Here is a 9,440-nt window from a genome sequence, read left to right as displayed (position 1 = left end):
CCGTCGTAATGTTGTAGAAAGCAATGTAAAGTAGCGAGTAAAACGTTTTCTAACGATAGAAGTGCGAAGGTTATGTTAGGTTGAGTTATGTTAGTTTAAGCTAGGTAGCGTCGTGAAACCACCAAAAACGACGTCATCTAACGAGATAGTGTTGTTTTATTGCGAGTACGAAACTGCGATAGGTGAAATGTTGTGAAAGCACACAAAACGGCATGAACAAGCCAAATACTGCGTGTTGTACCGTTACAAGTGCGAAACTGCTATGTTGTGATATTCTCGTTAAAGCGCATGCAAGCATCGTGAAACCTTAAAGAACGATGTCATTTAGCGAGATACAGCGTTCTGTACTGCAATAAGTTGGTGAAAAACTGTGAGGTTATGCAAATATCCTAATTGTGAACGAAACAGTGTAATAGAGCGTTTTTTAATACAAGTGCGAATGTTAGGTTAGGTTAAGATATGAACCGTCGTAAAACCGCATTAAACAATGTCACTTGATGAGATGCAGTGTTTTTCACCATTACAAGTCGGGAACTGCGATATCTAATGTGAAAGCGCTTGCAAACGTCGTTAGGTTAGGTTAGGTTAGGTTAGGTTACGTTAGGTTAGGTTAGGTTAGGTTTGGTTAGGTTAGGTTAGGTTAGGTTAGGGATGTTAGGTAAGGTTTGGTTAGGTTAGGTTAGGTTAGGTTGGGTTAGGTAAGGTTAGGTTAGGTTAAGATATGAACCGCGCTAAAACCGCATTAAACAGTGTCACTTAGTGAGATGCTGTGTTTTTCACCATTACAAGTCGGGAACTGCGATATCTAATGTGAAAGCGCTTGCAAACGTCGTTAGGTTAGGTTAGGTTAGGTTAGGTTAGGTTAGGTTAGGTTAGGTTACGTTAGGTTAGGTTTGGTTAGGTTAGGTTAGGTTAGGTTATGTTAGGTTAGGTTGGGTTAGGTTAGGTTAGGTTAGGTTAGGTTAGGTTAAGATATGAACCGCGCTAAAACCGCAATAAACAAATGTCACTTAGTGAGATGCAGTGTTTCTCACCTTTACAAGTTGGGAACTGCGATATCTAATGTGAAAGCGCATGAAACCGTCGTAATCTTGTAGAAAACATTGTAAAGTGGTGAGTAAAACGTTTTCTAACGATAGAAGTGCGAAGGTTAGGTTAGGTTAGGTTAGTTTAAGCTAGGTAGCGTCGTGAAACTACCAAAAACGACGTCATCTAACGAGATAGTGTTGTTTTATAGCGAGTATTAAACTGCGATAGGTGAAATGTTGTGAAAGCACACAAAACGGCATGAACAAGCCAAATACTGCGTGTTCTACCGTTACAAGTGCGAAACTGCTATATTGTGATATTCTCGTTAAAGCGCATGCAAGCATCGTGAAACCTTAAAGAACAATGTCATTTAGCGAGATACAACGTTCTGTACTGCAATAAGTTGGTGAAAAACTGTGAGGTTATGCAAATATGGTAATTGTGAACAAAACAGTGTAATAGAGCGTTTTTAGATTCAAGTGCGAATGTTAGGTTAGGTTAAGATATGAACCGTCGTAAAACCGCATTAAACAATGTCACTTAGTGAGATGTAGTGTTTTTCAACATTACAAGTCGGGAACTACGATATCTAATGTGAAAGCGCATGAAACCGTCGTAATCTTGTAGAAAACATTGTAAAGTGGTGAGTAAAACGTTTTCTAACGATAGAAGTGCGGTTAGGTTAGGTTAGTTTAAGCTAGGTAGCGTCGTGAAACTACAAAAAACGACGTCATCTAACGAGATAGTGTTGTTTTATAGCGAGTATTAAACTGCGATAGGTGAAATGTTGTGAAAGGACACAAAACGGCATGAACAAGCCAAATACTGCGTGTTCTACCGTTACAAGTGCGAAACTGCTATATTGTGATATTCTTGTTAAAGCGCATGCAAGCATCGTGAAACCTTAAAGAACAATGTCATTTAGCGAGATACAACGTTCTGTACTGCAATAAGTTGGTGAGAAACTGTGAGGTTATGCAAATATGGTAATTGTGAACAAAACAGTGTAATAGAGCGTTTTTAGATATAAGTGCGAATGTTAGGTTAGGTTAAGATATGAACCGTCGTAAAACCGCATTAAACAAATGTCAATTAGTGAGATGCAGTGTTTTTCACCATTAAAAGTCGGGAACTGCGATATCTAATGTGAAAGCGCTTGCAAACGTCGTTAGGTTAGGTTAGGTTAGGTTAGGTTAGGTTAGGTTACGTTAGGTTAGGTTTGGTTAGGTTAGGTTAGGTTAGGTTATGTTAGGTTAGGTTGGGTTAGGTTAGGTTAGGTTACGTTAGGTTAAGGTATGAACCGTCGTAAAACCGCATTAAACAATGTCACTTAGTGAGATGCAGTGTTTTTCACCTTTACAAGTTGGGAACTGCGATATCTAATGTGAAAGCGCTTGAAACTGTCGTAATGTTGTAGAAAGCAATGTAAAGTAGCGAGTAAAACGTTTTCTAACGATAGAAGTGCGAAGGTTATGTTAGGTTGAGTTATGTTAGTTTAAGCTAGGTAGCGTCGTGAAACCACCAAAAACGACGTCATCTAACGAGATAGTGTTGTTTATTGCGAGTACGAAACTGCGATAGGTAAAATGTTGTGAAAGCACACAAAACGGCATGAACAAGCCAAATACTGCGTGTTGTACCGTTACAAGTGCGAAACTGCTATGTTGTGACATTCTCGGTAAAGCGCATGCAAGTATCGTGAAACCTTAAAGAACGATGTCATTTAGCGAGATACAGCGTTCTGTACTGTAATAAGTTGGTGAGAAACTGTGAGGTCAAGCAAATATCGTAATTGTGAACGAAACAGTGTAATTGAGCGTCTTTAGATACAAGTGCGAATGTTAGGTTAGGTTGACATATCAACCATCGTAAAACCGCATTAAACAATGTCACTTAGTGAGATGTAGTGTTTTTCAACATTACAAGTCGGGAACTACGATATCTAATGTGAAAGCGCATGAAACCGTCGTAATCTTGTAGAAAACATTGTAAAGTTGCGAGTAAAACGTTTTCTAACGATAGAAGTGCGAAGGTTAGGTTAGGTTAGGTTAGTTTAGGCTAGGTAGCGTCGTGAAACTACCAAAAACGACGTCATCTAAAGAGATAGTGTTGTTTTATTGCGAGTATTAAACTGCGATAGGTGAAATGTGAAAGCACACAAAACGGCATGAACAAGCCAAATACTGCGTGTTCTACCGTTACAAGTGCGAAACTGCTATATTGTGATATTCTCGTTAAAGCGCATGCAAGCATCGTGAAACCTTAAAGAACAATGTCATTTAGCGAGATACAGCGTTCTGTACTGCAGTAAGTTGGTGAAAAACTGTGAGGTTATGCAAATATCGTAATTGTGAACGAAACAGTGTAATAGAGCGTTTTTCAATACAAGTACGAATGTTAGGTTAGGTTAAGATATGAACCGTCGTAAAACCGCATTAAACAATGTCACTTATTGAGATGCAGTGTTTTTCAACATTACAAGTCGGGAACTGCGATATCTAATGTGAAAGCGCTTGCAAACGTCGTTAGGTTAGGTTAGGTTAGGTTAGGTTAGGTTAGGTTAGGTTTGGTTAGGTTAGGTTAGGTTAGGTTATGTTAGTTTAGGTTGGGTTAGGTTAGGTTAGGTTACGTTAGGTTAAGGTATGAACCGTCGTAAAACCGCATTAAACAATGTCACTTAGTGAGATGCAGTGTTTTTCACCTTTACAAGTTGGGAACTGCGATATCTAATGTGAAAGCGCTTGAAACTGTCGTAATGTTGTAGAAAGCAATGTAAAGTAGCGAGTAAAACGTTTTCTAACGATAGAAGTGCGAAGGTTATGTTAGGTTGAGTTATGTTAGTTTAAGCTAGGTAGCGTCGTGAAACCACCAAAAACGACGTCATCTAACGAGATAGTGTTGTTTATTGCGAGTACGAAACTGCGATAGGTAAAATGTTGTGAAAGCACACAAAACGGCATGAACAAGCCAAATACTGCGTGTTGTACCGTTACAAGTGCGAAACTGCTATGTTGTGACATTCTCGGTAAAGCGCATGCAAGTATCGTGAAACCTTAAAGAACGATGTCATTTAGCGAGATACAGCGTTCTGTACTGTAATAAGTTGGTGAGAAACTGTGAGGTCAAGCAAATATCGTAATTGTGAACGAAACAGTGTAATTGAGCGTCTTTAGATACAAGTGCGAATGTTAGGTTAGGTTGACATATCAACCATCGTAAAACCGCATTAAACAATGTCACTTAGTGAGATGTAGTGTTTTTCAACATTACAAGTCGGGAACTACGATATCTAATGTGAAAGCGCATGAAACCGTCGTAATCTTGTAGAAAACATTGTAAAGTTGCGAGTAAAACGTTTTCTAACGATAGAAGTGCGAAGGTTAGGTTAGGTTAGGTTAGTTTAGGCTAGGTAGCGTCGTGAAACTACCAAAAACGACGTCATCTAAAGAGATAGTGTTGTTTTATTGCGAGTATTAAACTGCGATAGGTGAAATGTGAAAGCACACAAAACGGCATGAACAAGCCAAATACTGCGTGTTCTACCGTTACAAGTGAGAAACTGCTATATTGTGATATTCTCGTTAAAGCGCATGCAAGCATCGTGAAACCTTAAAGAACAATGTCATTTAGCGAGATACAGCGTTCTGTACTGCAGTAAGTTGGTGAAAAACTGTGAGGTTATGCAAATATCGTAATTGTGAACGAAACAGTGTAATAGAGCGTTTTTCAATACAAGTACGAATGTTAGGTTAGGTTAAGATATGAACCGTCGTAAAACCGCATTAAACAATGTCACTTATTGAGATGCAGTGTTTTTCAACATTACAAGTCGGGAACTGCGATATCTAATGTGAAAGCGCTTGCAAACGTCGTTAGGTTAGGTTAGGTTAGGTTAGGTTAGGTTAGGTTAGGTTAGGTTTGGTTAGGTTAGGTTAGGTTAGGTTATGTTAGGTTAGGTTGGGTTAGGTTAGGTTAGGTTACGTTAGGTTAAGGTATGAACCGTTGTAAAACCGCAATAAACAATGTCACTTAGTGAGATGCAGTGTTTTTCACCTTTACAAGTTGGGAACTGCGATATCTAATGTGAAAGCGCTTGAAACCGTCGTAATGTTGTAGAAAGCAATGTAAAGTAGCGAGTAAAACGTTTTCTAACGATAGAAGTGCGAAGGTTATGTTAGGTTGAGTTATGTTAGTTTAAGCTAGGTAGCGTCGTGAAACCACCAAAAACGACGTCATCTAACGAGATAGTGTTGTTTTATTGCGAGTACGAAACTGCGATAGGTAAAATGTGAAAGCACACAAAACGGCATGAACAAGCCAAATACTGCGTGTTGTACCGTTACAAGTGCGAAACTGCTATGTTTTGACATTCTCGGTAAAGCGCATGCAAGTATCGTGAAACCTTAAAGAACGATGTCATTTAGCGAGATACAGCGTTCTGTACTGTAATAAGTTGGTGAGAAACTGTGAGGTCAAGCAAATATCGTAATTGTGAACGAAACAGTGTAGTTGAGCGTCTTTAGATACAAGTGCGAATGTTAGGTTAGGTTGACATATCAACCGTCGTAAAACCGCATTAAACAATGTCACTTAGTGAGATGCAGTGTTTTTCAACATTACAAGTCGGGAACTACGATATCTAATGTGAAAGCGCATGAAACCGTCGTAATCTTGTAGAAAACATTGTAAAGTTGCGAGTAAAACGTTTTCTAACGATAGAAGTGCGAAGGTTAGGTTAGGTTAGGTTAGTTTAAGCTAGGTAGCGTCGTGAAACTACCGAAAACGACGTCATCTAACGAGATAGTGTTGTTTTATAGCGAGTATTAAACTGCGATAGGTAAAATGTTAAAGCACACAAAACGGCATGAACAAGCCAAATACTGCGTGTTCTACCGTTACAAGTGCGAAACTGCTATATTGTGATATTCTCGTTAAAGCGCATGCAAGCATCGTGAAACCTTAAAGAACAATTTCATTTAGCGAGATACAGCGTTCTGTACTGCAATAAGTTGGTGAAAAACTGTGAGGTTATGCAAATATCGTAATTGTGAACGAAACAGTGTAATAGAGCGTTTTTCAATACAAGTACGAATGTTAGGTTAGGTTAAGATATGAACCGTCGTAAAACCGCATTAAACAATGTCACTTAGAGAGATGCAGTGTTTTTCACCATTACAAGTCGGGAACTGCGATATCTAATGTGAAAGCGCTTGCAAACGTCGTTAGGTTAGGTTAGGTTAGGTTAGGTTAGGTTAGGTTACGTTAGGTTAGGTTTGGTTAGGTTAGGTTAGGTTAGGTTAGGTTATGTTAGGTTAGGTTGGGTTAGGTTAGGTTAGGTTACGTTAGGTTAAGGTATGAACCGTTGTAAAACCGCAATAAACAATGTCACTTAGTGAGATGCAGTGTTTTTCACCTTTACAAGTTGGGAACTGCGATATCTATTGTGAAAGCGCTTGAAACCGTCGTAATGTTGTAGAAAGCAATGTAAAGTAGCGAGTAAAACGTTTTCTAACGATAGAAGTGCGAAGGTTATGTTAGGTTGAGTTATGTTAGTTTAAGCTAGGTAGCGTCGTGAAACCACCAAAAACGACGTCATCTAACGAGATAGTGTTGTTTTATTGCGAGTACGAAACTGCGATAGGTGAAATGTTGTGAAAGCACACAAAACGGCATGAACAAGCCAAATACTGCGTGTTGTACCGTTACAAGTGCGAAACTGCTATGTTGTGATATTCTCGTTAAAGCGCATGCAAGCATCGTGAAACCTTAAAGAACGATGTCATTTAGCGAGATACAGCGTTCTGTACTGCAATAAGTTGGTGAAAAACTGTGAGGTTATGCAAATATCCTAATTGTGAACGAAACAGTGTAATAGAGCGTTTTTTAATACAAGTGCGAATGTTAGGTTAGGTTAAGATATGAACCGTCGTAAAACCGCATTAAACAATGTCACTTGATGAGATGCAGTGTTTTTCACCATTACAAGTCGGGAACTGCGATATCTAATGTGAAAGCGCTTGCAAACGTCGTTAGGTTAGGTTAGGTTAGGTTACGTTAGGTTAGGTTAGGTTAGGTTTGGTTAGGTTAGGTTAGGTTAGGTTAGGGATGTTAGGTAAGGTTTGGTTAGGTTAGGTTAGGTTAGGTTGGGTTAGGTAAGGTTAGGTTAGGTTAAGATATGAACCGCGCTAAAACCGCATTAAACAGTGTCACTTAGTGAGATGCTGTGTTTTTCACCATTACAAGTCGGGAACTGCGATATCTAATGTGAAAGCGCTTGCAAACGTCATTAGGTTAGGTTAGGTTAGGTTAGGTTAGGTTAGGTTAGGTTACGTTAGGTTAGGTTTGGTTAGGTTAGGTTAGGTTAGGTTATGTTAGGTTAGGTTGGGTTAGGTTAGGTTAGGTTAGGTTAGGTTAGGTTAAGATATGAACCGCGCTAAAACCGCAATAAACAAATGTCACTTAGTGAGATGCAGTGTTTTTCACCTTTACAAGTTGGGAACTGCGATATCTAATGTGAAAGCGCATGAAACCGTCGTAATCTTGTAGAAAACATTGTAAAGTGGTGAGTAAAACGTTTTCTAACGATAGAAGTGCGAAGGTTAGGTTAGGTTAGGTTAGTTTAAGCTAGGTAGCGTCGTGAAACTACCAAAAACGACGTCATCTAACGAGATAGTGTTGTTTTATAGCGAGTATTAAACTGCGATAGGTGAAATGTTGTGAAAGCACACAAAACGGCATGAACAAGCCAAATACTGCGTGTTCTACCGTTACAAGTGCGAAACTGCTATATTGTGATATTCTCGTTAAAGCGCATGCAAGCATCGTGAAACCTTAAAGAACAATGTCATTTAGCGAGATACAACGTTCTGTACTGCAATAAGTTGGTGAAAAACTGTGAGGTTATGCAAATATGGTAATTGTGAACAAAACAGTGTAATAGAGCGTTTTTAGATTCAAGTGCGAATGTTAGGTTAGGTTAAGATATGAACCGTCGTAAAACCGCATTAAACAATGTCACTTAGTGAGATGTAGTGTTTTTCAACATTACAAGTCGGGAACTACGATATCTAATGTGAAAGCGCATGAAACCGTCGTAATCTTGTAGAAAACATTGTAAAGTGGTGAGTAAAACGTTTTCTAACGATAGAAGTGCGGTTAGGTTAGGTTAGTTTAAGCTAGGTAGCGTCGTGAAACTACAAAAAACGACGTCATCTAACGAGATAGTGTTGTTTTATAGCGAGTATTAAACTGCGATAGGTGAAATGTTGTGAAAGGACACAAAACGGCATGAACAAGCCAAATACTGCGTGTTCTACCGTTACAAGTGCGAAACTGCTATATTGTGATATTCTTGTTAAAGCGCATGCAAGCATCGTGAAACCTTAAAGAACAATGTCATTTAGCGAGATACAACGTTCTGTACTGCAATAAGTTGGTGAGAAACTGTGAGGTTATGCAAATATGGTAATTGTGAACAAAACAGTGTAATAGAGCGTTTTTAGATATAAGTGCGAATGTTAGGTTAGGTTAAGATATGAACCGTCGTAAAACCGCATTAAACAAATGTCAATTAGTGAGATGCAGTGTTTTTCACCATTAAAAGTCGGGAACTGCGATATCTAATGTGAAAGCGCTTGCAAACGTCGTTAGGTTAGGTTAGGTTAGGTTAGGTTAGGTTAGGTTAGGTTACGTTAGGTTAGGTTTGGTTAGGTTAGGTTAGGTTAGGTTAGGTTATGTTAGGTTAGGTTGGGTTAGGTTAGGTTAGGTTACGTTAGGTTAAGGTATGAACCGTCGTAAAACCGCATTAAACAATGTCACTTAGTGAGATGCAGTGTTTTTCACCTTTACAAGTTGGGAACTGCGATATCTAATGTGAAAGCGCTTGAAACTGTCGTAATGTTGTAGAAAGCAATGTAAAGTAGCGAGTAAAACGTTTTCTAACGATAGAAGTGCGAAGGTTATGTTAGGTTGAGTTATGTTAGTTTAAGCTAGGTAGCGTCGTGAAACCACCAAAAACGACGTCATCTAACGAGATAGTGTTGTTTATTGCGAGTACGAAACTGCGATAGGTAAAATGTTGTGAAAGCACACAAAACGGCATGAACAAGCCAAATACTGCGTGTTGTACCGTTACAAGTGCGAAACTGCTATGTTGTGACATTCTCGGTAAAGCGCATGCAAGTATCGTGAAACCTTAAAGAACGATGTCATTTAGCGAGATACAGCGTTCTGTACTGTAATAAGTTGGTGAGAAACTGTGAGGTCAAGCAAATATCGTAATTGTGAACGAAACAGTGTAATTGAGCGTCTTTAGATACAAGTGCGAATGTTAGGTTAGGTTGACATATCAACCATCGTAAAACCGCATTAAACAATGTCACTTAGTGAGATGTAGTGTTTTTCAACATTAC

Source organism: Rhipicephalus microplus, unplaced genomic scaffold (genome assembly GCF_043290135.1).
Source record: "Rhipicephalus microplus isolate Deutch F79 unplaced genomic scaffold, USDA_Rmic scaffold_119, whole genome shotgun sequence".
NCBI lineage: Eukaryota > Metazoa > Arthropoda > Arachnida > Ixodida > Ixodidae > Rhipicephalus > Rhipicephalus microplus.
This window is presented reverse-complemented; position numbering follows the sequence as displayed.